Genomic DNA, 15175 nt, shown 5'->3' with positions numbered 1-15175 from the left:
TGTTCTAAGAGATTTACCTCCATCAGCAAGGATCTTCCAAGAAGAAGATCCTGTTCTCCTTGAAACGCCTTCATCCAGAATACTTCCATATTTCGGATAAAGGATTTTGTGCAGCGGTGAATCCTTGTCTTCCATGTATCTCCAAGCCAATTTAGCTCTTAAGGGTCCTACAAAACTAGAGCAAGAGTGAAGACCTCTTCCAGCACAAGCTAATGGTAAACACATAACATTCCAATTGACATAATGAATGCCATTTCTAATATTAGATTTATTACAGATAAAATTTCTGGAGATTTTGTCAACTTCATCAAGCACACTCTTTGGAACTAAAGAGTTTGTACAATGAAAGATAGTATAAGAAGAAAGAATTGTTTTAGACAATAAAATCTTTCCTGCCAAGGGAATGAGCTTTCCACCCCAAATGTTTGTCATCTTCAATGCTTTGTCAATGATAAACTGGAAATCTTCTTTAGCCAGTCTTCTAGTGGCTAACTTTATTCCAAAATAAGTCAATTCCTTGGATACCTTGAACCCCATGATTTGGGTAATAGATTTCTTCAACCTTCTATTAACCATTTTGCCAAAAATCATACTAGATTTGTTGAAATTGATGCATAAACCAGACCATCCATAGAATTTTTTCAAAACAGATTTTACTTCTTTAACTACCTTCACTTTTGTTTCCGAGAAGATGATTACATCATCAGCATACAACAAATGTGAAAGTCTCGGACCCTTAGAGCATAACCGGATTCCAATGCTATCTTCTTTTTGTTTTAAAGCAATTGATAGAAGTTGAGCACAAAGTATAAAAAGAAAGGGAGACAAGGGACAATCTTGTCTAAAACCACTCTTCCCTTCTATCCAATTAGAAAGATTGCCATTGATAAGAATTGAAAATTTCGAATCTTGGACACATTCCAAAATAAGATTAGAGAAATTAGAAGGAAACCCAAATAACTCCAAGGATTTCCTTAAGGTATGCCACCCCATCGAATCAAAGGCTTGTTCCATGTCTATTTTGAAAGCAACCAATCCTTTAGAAGAATGAGAGTGTCTGAATTTATGCATAACCTTTTGAGCAATAAGCACTTGATCTGAAAGAGATCTACCTCTCAAAAACGCAGCTTGTTATACGGAGATAAGTTTAGGGAAGATAGAAGACATCCTTTTAAGTAAAACTTTTGCCGCTACTTTATAAACCATATTACATAAACTAATAGGTCTAAAGTTAGAAGGAACCAAAGGATTAGAGACTTTAGGAATAAGCACAATGATAGTTTCCTTCCAATTAGGATCCATAACTGAAGACTCCAAATAAGCATTAATAGCATTCCAAAAGTCATTCTTAATAACATCCCAATAAGCTTTTAAAAAAGAGAAGGTAATACCATCATTACCTGGGGATATATTATTGCCACTGAGCTTGATCACATCCTCCACTTCCTTAAACGTGAAAGCTTTGTCAAGATGAATTATGTCTTCATTATCAAGAGAATTCAACGGATTTGGCCAATCATCCATATTGCAATCTCTAATCCTCCATTTTTCTTTGAGTTAATTGAGCAACACATTCTCAATACATTGCTGATCTTCCACAATTATACCATCTTCATTTTTAATTTTTGCTATAAAATTTGAGTTCCTTCTAGCCGAAGCATATGTTTGAAAAAACTTAGAATTTCGATCTCCTTCCATCATCCACTTTACCTTTGCTCTTTGTATCCACCAAGTCTCCAATCTAGCAAGAGTAGAATTAAGCTCCTCCACTTTAACTTTTAGTAACCAGCAGTCATTATCTGAGAGAAATCCTTCATCCGCCTCCTTCAATTGTAAATCTTCAGTTTGCTTCAATAGATCACCTTTCAAAGTGATTAAGCATTTCATTGTTGCTTTACTCCAATAGACTAAAGCTTTTAATGACTTCCTTTTCTTTGTATTCAGAATTTGAGCAAAGTTACCTTCACATCTTTTCATCCATATGCCTTTAACCACTGCAACCGAAGCTTTGTTTGAAGCCCAAATGTCTTCAAACCTTAACACCTTCTTAGAAACATGATGATTCATGAGATTTAGGAGGATTGGACAATGATCTGAGGCAACACGAGCTAAGTGCTTAACCACAAACCGATTTGGAGTGTTCAAAGCAACCGAGTTTAAGAGGCATCTATCAAGCCTCTCAAGAATTCGATCAACACCATTTTGATTGTTGCATCAAGTAAATTTTGGTCCCACATATCCAATTTCACGAAAATCATAATTAGATAAAAAATTCTTCATTTCTTTTGGTCCTACCCTCCTTTCTTATCTTCTTTAGAAAGAATGCAATTAAAATCACCTCCTATCACCATATTCAATTCCTTGGAGGAATAATTTCCCAAGCTTTCCCAAAGGCTTCTTCTTTTGTAAACATCCTTGTTACCATAGGTAGTTGCAATCCTCCATTTGCCTTTGTTTGGGACCTCCAAATCTCCAACAATAAGCTTAGAAGAAGCTTCCATCAATTGAAATCCAGCAATATTTGATTTCCACAATACTAGAATACCTCCTGATAAGCCTTCTGAAGGAAATTGAACAAAATTCCATTCATTACCAATAAGATGATCAATATCTTTCCTATCAAAATAGGAAATTTTAGTCTCCAAAAGACCATAAAAAAAACCTCGTGCTCCTTAAGCACCTCCTTTAAGTATAGAGAAGCCCTCCTGATGAGGACATCGTCAGAGATGGCGACACATATACCATCAGGAGATGCCGGAGATCGATGACTACGATCATGATCTTTATTTTCATCATTTTATGTAGTAGTTTATTTGTTTTGTATGTTTTTCCGTTTTTGCCCTTAGAGGTATTTGGTCGTTAATGTAGCCCGAGGGGCATTTTTGTCTTTACAAACCACATCAGTTCTTCTACTTCTATGGACCAAATTAATAGGTCCCAGATTTTTCAATTGTTTAGAACCCCTCTTCTTAACATTAGAAGAGGTATCTTCCTTGGGATCATTAGTTTCCTTCATTTCCTGGGTAAATGGCTTGAGAGCTTTGTCTTCAAACAAATCTTCCACCTCTTTAACAGATTTTTCTTCGGAAAAGACTATCTCACCTTCTTCTACCAACCCATCTAATATACTAAATTTATTAGTATTTGCAATATTAGAAGGTAAGGAAGCCATACCATTCTCTGCAATGGCTGAATTTAAAATTTCTGGATTCTCTAGCAGAGTCAGCTTCTCAGCAACAATAACTTCTTCAGCAAAATTATTCTTTTTGCAAGATCCTGCACCAAAGTAACATTATCTGTAATAATAGGTTCAATTCTTGGAAAAGCATTATTACCAGTTTTTTTGTTTACCCATTGCTCCTTTGCCCGCGGGATATTCTTCTTAAAGCCATAATTTCTGTATCTTCCTCTTCCATAGCTGACTTGCAACCAAGGCCCATAACCATTTTGAGAAACATTAGCAGATATATCATCTGATATGGTTTTCTTTACTGAAATTCCTGTCTCCAATTGAATAGATGAATTCACAGCTTCATTGTTCCCAGCAATATTCTATAGAGAATCCTTCTTCAAATCATTTTTAAGGCATCCAGTTTTTAGGTGACCAATTTTGCCACAAGCAAAGCAAAAATTTGGTAATCTTTCATATTCAATTTTTTGAAAGAATCTACCATTACAACCTTCCACCCAAACACCAAGAGGTAATTGTGTATCCAAATTGATGCGGACACACACCCTACCGAACTCCCTTCTCCCCCATTGGAACATGTTCCCATCAATCATATAAGGCTTGCCAATCATCGAAGCAATTCTACAAATGTTGATCTCTTCCCAACATTGTAAAGGAAGGTTAGGCATCCTAATCCAGATAGGAGCTGATAAACCTTTTAAAGAAGAAGGAGAGAAGATAGGCGACCATTTATCCATCCCAATTATCTTTCCATTGACAAACCAAGGCCCATTTGAAAATACAGCTTCCAGTGTTGATGTTTCATGAAATGAGCAAAGAACCCATTCCAATTCAAGCATGTTGAGATGAAATTTACCAAAGGGGGCCATTGCCTTCTTAATTCAGTGCTTATCACCGGAAAAGGAACATTGCTACCAAACACTCTTATAACTAGGGAGTTTTGAAGCTTTCTAGAGTTTTCTAACTCATTTGCCATATGCAATTTCATAGTAGAACCATCTTCTGAACGAAAATCACCAAGGTCCACATTATGAACCTTAATGTGTTCCTTTTTGCTCCACGCATTTTGCTGGGAAGAAGGTGTCGGTCTAGCATTAATCACATTCATAGAATCCTTACACATTCCCAATTCTCCTGGATTACATTCACGAACTCTAATTAAATCAGAGTTATTCAGCATTCCATTATCAGAGCAACCAGCCGCTGATTTTTCAACAGAATTTCCAACAGGAAAAAAAGTACTTTGCAAACTTGAATTGTTTCCTCCAATATCTTCTTCAGCAGAACCTTGCAAACCAGAATAATTCTTCATCTCCATATTATTTCCTTCATTGATTTTCACAGCAGATTTTCCAAACAGAAGCACGTCTTCATTTTTCTTCAGAGAGGGAAAATTTTCATTTTCCAAATGAAAATTAACATTCTTCAGTCATCAATTCTTTTCCTTTGCCGACGACATGGGCGGACCCACGGTATACTCAGAGTGGGCAAATGCCCACCCTCAAAAAAAAAAAAACACCCCAAAAAAAAAAAAAAAAATACATGAGGGGCAATTTTGGTAATTTGCCCACCCTGAAAATAAAATTTTGCCCTAATCTTAGTAGCACCTGCCCACGTCGCTATTCCAGCCGCTGCATATTTCGCAAAATCCCGTGCATAGCTCTCGTCTCCGCTCGACAGTCGGGCTTCTTCTTCGGCAAATCTCAAGCATTCGACATTTCGCCTCGACGTCTCCCGGTCTCCGCAGGTTTCGTCTTCGCCGGCATCGTTTTCCTTCTATTCGCACTTCGTCTTCGCCGGCATTGGTCGCCTCTTCTGCGGTTCTTCCGATTTAAGTCGATTTAAACGGTTGAAGGCTTGAAGCAGATGTTAGTTTGCCTTGCTCGCCGCTAGGCTCGCCATTCGTGCTCACAACGTCAAGGTAACTCGCCAATCGGCCGCATTTTCCTCTTTTTTGGTGGAATTTGATTAGAATGAAAATAGTTTTTAAATTTTTCCTGTTGTTGAGTTTATTTTATGCTATGTTTTAATCAGTCATTTAAGGAAGTTTAATTGAGTATTTGAGTGAGGTTTTAATTCAGTCATTTTCCTGTTGTTGAGTTATGCTAGGTTTCCTGTTGTTGGATTTGATTAGAATGGAACAAAAAAAACTACTATAAAAAATTATCATCAGATATACTAACTAAAATGAAAAAGTGTAGAAATATCAGATATACTAACTACTAAAGTATTTTGTGGGAGACAATGGGGTGAAGAGTAATGAGATTTTGAAACTTTTTAAGTTTGGATAGAAATATCAAATATGTGTTGTCCGTTGATATATATATATCTTCATAATCTTTAATTATTGTGGTATGATGATCAGCTATGTACAGACCTTCTTGCCTGGCTTTTTTATCATTTATTTATTGGTGGTTTGCTTTTTATTTTTTGATATATCTTTCTCTTCATATTAATTTGGTGGGGGAAACTAGTGAAGTGTTCATTTAATGAGATTTTTTTTATCATCATTTATCATTGGAGAATTTCTGATAAGAAAAGTCAATAATGCTTATATTCAAATCATAAAGAATTGTATGGCAGGGAGCTATTACTGTGTTCAAACACAAGGTGTTTGACCAAGTATTCCCTATTCGGTTGGGTTACATCAAGATCAGCCTTAAGCCCATATCTATTTTGCTTAGTCATGGATGTTCTCACTAGAACATTTGCAAGATGATGTACCTGGTGTATGCTTTTGCTGATGATATCCTTGTTTTGATAAGACTAGTGAGGGAGTTGAAGGTAAACTTGAATTATGATAGGTCAACCTTAGAGTCTAAAGGTTTTTCGCTTGAGTAGATCTAAAACGGAATATATGGAGTGTAATTTTAGCAGTAATAGTCCTAGTGAGGGATTGTGACTTGGGCGATCAAGTCATTAATAAGAGTACACGTTTTAGTATCTTGGATCTATTGTTCAGAGTGATGGTGAATAAGATGGGATATTATCAGCAGAATTCAAGTTGGATGGTTGAAGTGGCGAATGCATCGGGCTTGTTATGTGATAGAAATGTACCCCTCAAACTTAAGGAAAATTCTATAAGATGGAGTGAGGCCTGCAATGCTTTATTGGTGGCGAATGTTGGCCATTAAAAGAGAAGCATAATACTAAGTAAGTGTGGCAGAGATGAGGATGCTTAATGGATGAGTGGCTTTACCCTTAAGATAGGATCGAATGAGCAGATACGTGAAAAGGTTGGAGTAGCTCCAGTAGAAGATAAGATTAGAGAGAGTCGCCTTAGATGTTTGTCACAATAAAAGGCGCCTTCCACGATCCCATTGAAGAGAGTAGAGGTATTAGATTTGACTTGTGTTAAGAAGTAGGGGTAGACCTAAAAAGACTTGGTTAGAAAATATTAGAATGACCTTCTTTTATAGATTTAAACGAGATTGGCTTTTAATAGACGACAATGTGAGAAAAGGATTCATGTAGCCGACCACCACGTATGGTGGGAAAAGGCTTGATGTTGTTGTTGTTTGTATCATTATATTGATATTTAGGAAATAAGAGTTTAGAATTAGTAGAATAAGATTTAATTGTTGCGGGCTAAGTGCTATATACTCTCATAGCATGAAAGTTCCCAACATTGATCATCATTTATCATTATTATGTCTATTACTTTGTTTACTAGAAATGGAAAGATTCTTGAAGCGAAAAGAACGTGTCGAAATTGATATTAACAATCTTCCAGCTGACCCTGGCCTTCGACGATCATATGGAGTTATGATGTGAATGAGCGTGATAAAGTTCGTAGAGCTTATATGTTAAAAGGGCGCATCAACCAAAAAATCATTGTTTCCCTCAAACATCATAGGAAATATGCACGTAGTTCTTTGTTGAATGTCTAAATCGAGCAATATGTTTTCTGCTTATGATAAGGGAAATTAATTCGTCTTGCAGAATATATGCAGCAAGATTCTCTATGATGACCTTGTGTCTCTTGAGCATCAACTTATCAACTTATATTATGTATATGCGTACTAGCAGGAGTTTACTCTTTAATAGCATTGCTGCTCTAGCAAAACAGATGTAAAGGATAAAAAAAATGTGTGTGTATCCACTAGTTTATAAACTTATTGTTTTTGCACTGACGTTACCAGTTGCTACTGCTACGGTGGAAAGAGCATTTTCTGCAATTGAAAATCATTAAGCATCGACTTCGTTAGCAAAATGGGCGATGCTTGGCTTAATGATGTCTATGCCATATATTGAAAAAGAAGTATTTGATTCTGTTCCGAATAAAGCCATTATGCAACATTATCAGGAAAATGCAAAGTTAGAATGCAAAGTTTGTAATTTTCTTTTTATATTCAAAAAATTATGATAAATATAATGCTTTGTTTTGAATTTTGTTAGTGAAATATATCTATATTTGTATTTATATTTTTATATATATTGAGTTTGCCACCCTAAAAAAAGGCGGTCCGCCACTGGCCGACGACAACCGGTATTGTCTTAGACGAGGCTAACAGACACCCTCATTAATGATTAACGGCATACAAGCTCTGATATGTGTTTTGAGCTTGAACAAAACCATAGTTTACCACTCCGAACGCCGGCGGGGATGACGAAAATGTTTGCTTGAACATGCGAAATCTCGTGGGCAACCGATGAACATCAGATGGACCACCGGCCGGAGTTGGCCGGCGAGTCTCCGACGACATTCAATCCTGCGGAGAACCCGCGAAATTGAATATTTGAATTCAAATGAACAGAAATCGAATTTCCTCAGAGTTTCTCTCTTGCTTTCAATTTCAAAGAGAATGTCAACTAATTTCATGGTTTGATTATGAAGTTTTCCTCTCACAATGCCTCCAGATCATCTTGTCATCTTTTATTGCCTGATTATGCTATTTCAAATATTGCTTTCGTCGTACTAAAAACTGAACATTAGATCAATTTTGTATTTTTTTACCTACTTTATTCACCACTGTGAAAGAACCTTACACTTTCTAGAGTTTATCGAGTTGCAAAGATATTCGTGGTCTCTTTCTTGAGCAGCTTCAAAGCCTCCACTACTTCTTGTTGATGTCTCTGTAAGTAAACTTCTTTTTTTGTTGAAGTTCATGTTCAGTGCCAATCCTTAATGCTATTGCTTCTAGATGAGATCACTGATGCTCCCTACCGATATCTTCCTCTGGTTCATTTGAAACATCCTCCATCGTTTTATGATTGGTAACTAATGCACATTCTAATTACTTCTGAAACTTAAGAAGTATTATTTGTGTTGCTTTCAAGTTATGGGGCAATCGTATATTATATGTGAGACATGGTTATATGTTCTATGCTGGCTATTATTGCTATTCCGAAGCTGTGTAATTAAAAAATTATTATTTGTGCTTTATTTTAGATATTTGCTATAATGTTAGTCTGTTACTGAGGACTCCTATTTAAATAGGATTCTTTAGGTTTCAACATCAAATCTTGATCGCATTTGGTGGGCTCGGCTATATGAATCTTTTTGTTTTATTATGTCATGTTAATAATCAAATTTTTATTTAAATCTAATAAAGAGATATCATTTCTAATAAATAGGATATATGTATATATATGATTATTATTCCCCACCCCCCCCAAAAAAAAAAAAAAGTTTATGGTAATTACAACGTATTATGATAGAGAAGGAAATAGAATTCTCTTTTTGAATGTAAGGTGCTTTGATTCCAAATATGAATCCTGACGAGAAATCATTCCATGCTGATATGAAGTTTAATCACACAGAGTTTTTTTTTTTGGACATTTAGGCCAATTATGTTAATTTAACATACACAAGATTCGAACTCAAGACCTCTTAGTTGACAGCTAAAACTCCTAACCAACAGATCAAGAAGAGCTGCGTATACGAATCTTATTAATTAGCTTAATGAGCTTCTCTTTATTTTATTTAGGGTGTGCCCATTTTCATATTCGTCTCCCAACTTCCAGTCGTATCCTTTCTGTGAAAATTTTTCAAACGCACGTTCAAATGACGTTATTATTAGTTTTTATTTATTTATTTTTGTATTCTCAGGTATAAGCCTATCTGTGGAGCAGTGGGAGGCCTTCGCTAAAGCTGTCCCAGCAATAGAGGATGCTATAAAGAGGATTTCCGACTAAAGGCGCCTTTTTAATGAAGTTTCAGTGACGTATTAACATATTATGTAGTATTATTTTGGATCTGCAGCCAAAATTTTTGGTTTTAAATGAAATGTTTAATTTCTCGTCAAAGTTTTATTAGAATTTTAAGTTGATGTTCCATTAAATTTCTTGAGTTGTAATTTGATTTCAAATTTAATAGTTTTTGCTTAAAATCTCAAATGTTTATTTTAAAATATTTTCAATTGAGAATGATTGAAACAAATAGAAAATTGAATGTAATAATTTTTGAAATTCAAACTTTTAAAGATGAAGCTGAGGCTTTATTTGGGATGATTTTTTTTATTGTTTTTTAAATTAATTTTTTTTTAACATTTGTATATTAAAAAGTTATTTTAAGAAATATTAAGAAAGTCGTTTCAAATGAAGCCTGAAATTTCATTTGGGATGGCTTTTTTATTGTTTTTAAACTAATTTTTTTAATAAAAAGTGTTAATTTGTATGCTAAAAGTTTATTTTTTTTTAAAAAAAAAAATCAAACTGATGTTTTGAAATCGTGATTATAGGCGTATTTCTATTAGGGTCAGTTTTGTAGCAACAAAATGTACATAGGTTTATACTGCAGTTTGTAGAAGTACTCTTTTTTAATTGTAGAAATATATCGTTTTAATTTAAAATTTTATATGTTTATATTTCACTTAAAACAAAATTTTGTTTCAGTTATCCACTAATACTTTCGATAAAAAAAAAACGCTTTAATTTAATAAATGATAACAATAATGAATGAATTCAGGATCCTGGTTTTTGATGTTTTTGGCTAGAGAGAGAAACTCGCGCTGCTAGAGAGAGAAAGCTTTATTGCTTCTTTGAATTTTCGGTTTGGCGGGAATTTTGCTTTGCCTGATCATTGGCAATCCTGACTGCCGGTAGCCTTTTGCGTCGGTATTGCTCAGAAGAATGTTGGTTTACGATCATTATCACTGGTCAAGAATGTTTCGACTTTGGTAATCCGGGAGAGAGGATTCTCTGGTTCGGAAAGATTTTCTTGTGGAAGGGAAGGGCAAGAACCCATTGGTGCCGTGCTTACCAGAATTTGAATATGCGAATTCGGGTAATGGTGAATCATCTGCATCTGACCTTATTTTGAGGAGCAGTAAATTCTTAGGAATTCATGATGAATGAGATCTGAATTTGATGAATAAGAATATGAATGATAAGGTTGAAGGAGAGGTTATGAATGTTGAAGATGTTTCAGATTTTTTAATTGACATCTTCACCAAGCAACATAAGTATGACTATTTTATTAATAAGTATAAATAATGTATTATTTTATGTGTTATAGTTTTAGTGAAAACATGTTATTTTAGTTGTGTTGTGCAAGAAAATTCAAAAAGGGCACAAAAAAAATTAAGTATCATTTTGCACCGTGGTGTCGTATGAAACACTACCACCGCCAAGTGCCACAATATAGACATGGAAGCATAGAATTCTATGTTTGGCAGTGTCACAGTGGTAAAATCTCAGCTTGGCAGTGTTAAGTCTTTGTTTGCACCATGCCACGACACCAAATTTCAGTGTTTCGAAGTCCAAAATCTCCACTCCATTGGTGTAGCACTCAAAAGACAACAATGCATAGCGTTGTAGTTATAATTGTTAGAGAACATAATTTGCCAGTGAAGTAAAGCAACTATTTACTTTAAAACTAATCCACATTAGCCAGCATTGTGGCAGAGCAAAAACATCAGCACCGAGGTGGTAGTTCATTTATGGGTGCTGCATCACCGACCTTTTTAGCATTGCAGTGTTGGTTACCCAATTTGTGTTTTTCTATAAATAAATATTATTTCATGTTTGTAAGAGAGTTCATTTTCTTATATAATTTTAATAATTTTTAAAGTACTTTGATTCTCTCTTAGAGTGAACATTAAGGGAATTTAGGAAAGTACGTGATACAATCATTAGGGTCTTTGGCTTATATTTATGGAAGCAACTCTATAAGTAAGAATGAGTGTAGAGGAGATCTATTGAACCAATTTGGTAATAACCATCTCTTATATTTACTTTCTTTAATGATATCAATGAAAATGAGTTTGCTTTATTTTTTACTTCATGTATGGCTAAATTCTCTTATTTTGTATTGATGATGTAAGAATCATATTAAGTACTAATGATTCCTCTTATTCACTAAGAATTAAAATTATGTTTTTAATATTATCCATTCTTAATTTAATGCATTTGGTGGCTACATGTGTAGTAATAATATAGTATCATGTATAGCCTCAATTGAGGAATGCAGGCACATACAAGAATATTGAAATAGTATGTTCACATGCCTAGGTATAAGATGCAAAATATGCCAGGTTCTTAAGAAGATGATATAATTGTTGGAGGTTAGCAAATATTATTTTCACCCCTACAAGCTCGATAGACATCTAGAGATGCATATGCTCTGAACCACATCATTTATTTAAGAGATTCATCTTGAAAGATATGATAATTACATTTGTCAATCCAAAACAGTTTATCACAAATTATATCCATTATCGTTTGCCAATTTTATTTAAGTGATTGAATATCCAAAATCATCAATTTTATTTGGTAAGATAATTATTATAATTAAGTAAATATTATTAGTAAATTACAAGTATGCATACTTCCTCATGGGATTGATACTCTACTCTATTATTATATTACTTTATTTGATACATATACTTGTGTATATTAAGTGGGGATTTTATGATATTAAAAAAAATTTAAGCATCATTTACAAATTGATAGACCCTAAAATTATTTCATAATTTAAAAGGTTACTCCACATACTTACAACCTCCCACCGCATCATATTTTTTGCACTATTCTCTGGGAAGTATTTTGTTTCCTGTAATTTTAACTATATTGTTCAACTTAATTATATAATTAGACCAACTTTTATCTTTTTTTTTTATTCATATTTTTAATAATTAGATATCTATTATATGCTCAGTAGACAAAGAATATAACCATTGTTGATTTTTTACTCTGATATTGAGAGAACCCTTTCTAAAATTAGAAAAACTAAAAAAATTGAAAATGGCTGCCTTGTTTAAGATCAAAATTATTCTAGATCTCTTAAGGATTTTGCAAACCCTTAAGTAGCTAGAATTCATGAAAGTATTAATAGATCTACAATCCATGCTGTTGAACTAAAGTCCACTATAATTCAAATGGTACTAAATTCTAAGTTTGGGGGTACTCTTATTGAAGATCCTAACTTGCATTTAGATAATTCTTTAAAAATTTGTGCTACATTTGACTATAGTGGTGTTAGTAATGATGTTATTAGACTTATATTGTTCCCATTTTCTTTAAGGGGTAAACCTAAAATGTGGTTGAATTCCTTACCACCAGGCTCTATAATCACATGGAATGAGTTGGATCATAAATTTCTTTGTAAGTATTTCCTACCTTTAAAGACTGCCAAACTTTGAAATGACATTACTTTTTTTTTTACGCAGTTTGTAGGAGAATCCATTTATAAGAGTTGGTTGCGAGAGATTTAAGGAAATGCTTAGGAAATGCCCTCACCATACCTTACTTGATTGGTTGGTTATTCAAAAATTTTATAATGAATTGGTAGGATCACTTACAGTTATAATTGATGTTGTAGCTAGAGGATCATTAATGTTAAAGTCATTTAAAGAAGCATATTAATTAACTGAATAAATGACTACCAATGATTTTTATTGGCTAGTTAATAGGGTGAATCCTAAGAGAGTGGCATTGATTTATAAAAATGATGCATTATCCATCTTGACTGCACATGTTTAATCTATTTCTAAGAAGTTGAGTATAAAAATAATTAATTTTGAATCATCTCTGTAATTAGAATTAAAACTTTAATTAAAAATAATGATATATAAGGGATTAAAAATATTAATTTGATTGAATGAAAAAATAACCCCTATTCCAATATTTATAATCCATGATGGAGGAATCACCCTAATTTTAATTGGTCAAATAATAATGATGATAATAATTAATGAAATTCTAGTATAACTAATTAAGGAATGAATTGAAATAATCCTAATCAATCAAATGGTAATATAAGACCAGCTTATCCTAGTAGATTTAATCAAACCAATCAATATGTAAATAGAAAATTATCATTGGAGGATGTAGTAATGCAGTTAAGAACTCAATTCCAAAGTCAAGCTGCTTCTTTAAAATTTGGAAACTCAATTAAGTCAGCTTGTAATTTCAGTGAGTAGTAGATCTCTTTGATCTTTTCCTAGAAATACAAAAGTAAACCCTAAAGGGAACAAAAAAAGATCCTATTAGAATTTATTTAAAGGTCAGTAGTAATCTTCCCTAGCAAAATTGAGATATTTAGGCAAGTTTAGATGAAGACTATATACTTAGCGCTCATGGGAGGCAACCCACTTTTGTTCAAGTTATCTTGTAACCTGTGTTATGTTTTATTATGTTTAGCACATGTTTTATGCACCTTTTATCATTAATATGAAAGCATTTTTTATGTTAATTATTTGTTATTATTGTTTGTCTTTTATTTACATTTAATTTAAAATTCTCTCATGCTTACAATTATTTTCAATGCCTTCTGTTAAACTCTTACATTTCTAATTATTTAATTAACCATAATAAAAATTATAATTAAAAATAGTATAAAGTTAGCATAATAATAAAACCATAGATTATAGTTTAAATGATAATTTATTATACTTCATAGAGTGAAAAAATTAATATTTAATAAACTTATATCATATAAATTATTATCTTAAATTGAATGTATAAGTTATACATGTAAGCAATAGCCTTTGAAGTGAAGCTAAATAAATAGGATTGAAAGATTATATATGAGTAGATTAAAATTAGAAATCATAAGCAGTATGAATTTGAAATAGTAATCTTATTAAATCTTTACATAAATATTATTAAGATTGTAAGAAGATTTTAAGAAAAATTTGATATTCAAAATCATTAACTATGTACTCTATAAAAATAAAAAGAAAAGAAAAAGAATTATGAAAATAGTTCTACAAAGAAAAATAAAAAAAGAAAAAGAAGACAAATGAAAGATGAGTCCATCCAAAAATTGGTATTAGTTATAAGCTCAGGATCTGATTACAATCTTATAATTAAGTTCATAAAGGATGAATTAAGAGAGCTAGCCCAAAGGATGATAAAGGATGATAAAATAATGAAATTCTAATATTAACTACCAACATATCTAATCCTTAAGCTACATTATTCACTTCAGTATTCAAAAATTAATAATAAAATCTATAACCTTTGAATTCAAATTAAGCAATAATAAGGATTATTAGTTAGTGTAACAATTAGTATTTTTCTAAATTAGAATTGTAACCTTGTTTATTTTTTTTATTTATAAATAGTGATATATTATCCTATATTTCAATAATTTAAAGTTGTCAAATTTTCTTTTGGTAGATCATTTGAATAGAATTACAAAATCTTTATTTGTTGGAGGACAAACAAGAATTTAAGTGGGGGGAATTTGACAAGTGTAAATAATATATAATTTTATGTGTTGTATTTTGAATTAAAACATTTTATTTTAGATGTGTTTTACAGGAAAAATTTAAAATGGGAACAAAAATTCGAAGTATCATTCAACGTCATGGTGTTAGATGAAACACCCTTGCAGCTCCATCAAAGACACCGTCGAGGTGCCACAATATGGACATGGAAACACAGTCTTCTCTATTTGGCAGTGCCATGATGGAAAAATCTCAGCTTGGCAGTGTGCTAAGTCTCTATTTGCACCATGCTGCAACAACATAATTCAATGCTACGAAGCCCAAAATTGCCACTCTAGCACTACAACTCTCGGAAGATAACAATGTTATA

General features: G+C 32.8%; 1 long non-coding RNA gene across 2 annotated transcripts; it reads left to right on the top strand.

The window, feature by feature from the left end:
* Nucleotides 1-8094: 8094 nt before the first annotated feature.
* LOC110113760 lies at nt 8095-9522 on the top strand. Of its 2 annotated transcripts, none has more exons than XR_003700717.1 (2): nt 8095-8268; nt 9243-9522. It is a non-coding gene; the product is annotated as an uncharacterized LOC110113760 (long non-coding RNA). The 2 variants fall into 2 exon arrangements; XR_003700716.1 differs by lacking the exon at nt 8095-8268 and adding an exon at nt 8293-8407.
* The last annotated feature ends 5653 nt before the right edge of the window (nt 9523-15175 follow it).

Source organism: Dendrobium catenatum, unplaced genomic scaffold (assembly GCF_001605985.2).
Source record: "Dendrobium catenatum unplaced genomic scaffold, ASM160598v2 fragScaff_scaffold_583, whole genome shotgun sequence".
In the NCBI taxonomy this organism is placed as follows: domain Eukaryota; kingdom Viridiplantae; phylum Streptophyta; class Magnoliopsida; order Asparagales; family Orchidaceae; genus Dendrobium; species Dendrobium catenatum.
This window is presented reverse-complemented; position numbering and strand designations above follow the sequence as displayed.